Source organism: Buceros rhinoceros, unplaced genomic scaffold (genome assembly GCF_000710305.1).
Source record: "Buceros rhinoceros silvestris isolate BGI_N320 unplaced genomic scaffold, ASM71030v1 scaffold1935, whole genome shotgun sequence".
NCBI classification, from domain to species: domain Eukaryota; kingdom Metazoa; phylum Chordata; class Aves; order Bucerotiformes; family Bucerotidae; genus Buceros; species Buceros rhinoceros.
This window is the reverse complement of record NW_010412094.1, coordinates 15,394-17,264: the sequence shown is the minus strand read 5'-3', so window position 1 is coordinate 17,264 and position 1,871 is coordinate 15,394.

Genomic DNA, 1,871 nt, shown 5'->3' with positions numbered 1-1,871 from the left:
CTTCCATCGTACCAAATCTGCCCCATGCAAAATCCTGGAAGAGTCTTTTCTTCCTTCATGAATAAATCATTTCAGACAGTGGAATTTCCTTTTAATTTAAAATTAAACCGGTCACTGGGGGGGAGAGGGGAAGAGAGGGAGAAGAGTCTGGAAAATCATGAGTATCTGGCATCTGCAGATGTCAGGGAATCTCTGACTCAGTCACACACTGAAAATGCACCCGAACCCCCCACGCCGCCCACTGTGCAGGACCACGCTGCCCCATCTCTGCCCCTCTCAAAACCCAGAAAGTTTGAGCGCTGGAGACATCAGCAAATCCCGACTGGATCCAGGCCAGCTTGAACAGCCCCAGACCTCTTGCTGCTCCTTCTCTCAGCGGGACTTTCCTTACTAAACCCAGACCTCTTATCCGAAGGGATAAGGGGCATTTCAGGGGTGGTGGAAATGTGGGGATGGGAGAGAAAGAGCGTGCGCTTGGCTCTCCACCCTCCGGCAGGCTCAAGAGCTGAGAAACATTAGCTGTCATGAACCACAATCAAATCAGGTTTGAAATATTTAGCAGTGGCTTGGAAAATGCGGTGGTGCAGCTCTGACAGGCGAGATGTGCAGACACCCATTTTCCATTATAATGGAAATATCAAGCCTGTTCTGAATATGTATAACCTAGAAAAATGTATTGATTTTTCATTCGGCATTAAAAAAATGAAATACCCTGCAGCTGTCAAAAGCCTTTTGTTAAAAGCTCATCTTTCCTGGAATGAGGTTTACCAGAAACAAGTTTTAATTGTACACAGGGTCTCTCCTTTGAAACAAAAAGAAGCCCCGATGCTCCCTTTTTCAGGACAAGTAGACAAAAAAGCCCGTAGAAAGACAGGATGGAGACCTGGCTGACTCCTGCAAGCTGACACTATCAGGCGAGGTGACAGCGATGGCCTGCCTGCAGCCAGCTGCACGGCTGCACGCGCACAGACACGCGTGCAGGAAAGACAGGAGGGAGACCTGGCTGACTCCTGCAAGCTGACACTATCAGGCGAGGTGACAGCGATGGCCTGCCTGCAGCCAGCTGCACGGCTGCACGCGCAAAGACACGCGAGCAGGCACTGCCATGCCACCACTGCTGTGCCACCACCACCCTGCCGGCTCCCCGTGAGCTGCCAGCTGGTGAGGGGCAGCTTCCCCCACCGGCAGCGGGCTCAGCCCAGCGCGTTTCACAAGTTCAGCTGCTTTACACTAGTTCAAATGTGAGGTCGAGGGCCCTGGGAGGATCCGGGCCATGCTCTGGGTCCTTAGGGAAGCAGGAGGGGCTTCAGGTGGTCCATGGGAGGTCAATGCGCCCCTGGACCCTGGGAAGCTCAGCTGCCCCCGAGCCTGGTGCTGCTTGTCGTAACAGCAGCTTTTGTTCAGCTCTCTGCAAAACTGTGCCCACCTGGGTTACGACCTGACTCAGAACAGGTGAGAGGCACGGGGAGGGTGGTCCTGCCTCGCCCCATGCCCACGGCGGAACCAGGAGGGGCTTCAGGTGGTCCATGGGAGGTCAATGCGCCCCTGGACCCTGGGAAGCTCAGCTGCCCCCGAGCCTGGTGCTGCTTGTCGTAACAGCAGCTTTTGTTCAGCTCTCTGCAAAACTGTGCCCACCTGGGTTACGACCTGACTCAGAACAGGTGAGAGGCACGGGGAGGGTGGTCCTGCCTCGCACCATGCCCACGGGCCAGGAGCATTCTCTCTAGGAAGAAGGTCTAATGTCACCCAGCACCCCTATCGCAGAAGGACACGTGCTGCCCCAGAGCCTGTCCAGCTGCTGCTGCAGTCTCTTGCGTGAGGTGACATCTCTTGCAGGGCTCAACGCAGGTGCCCATCCTGGGCACCCTGCA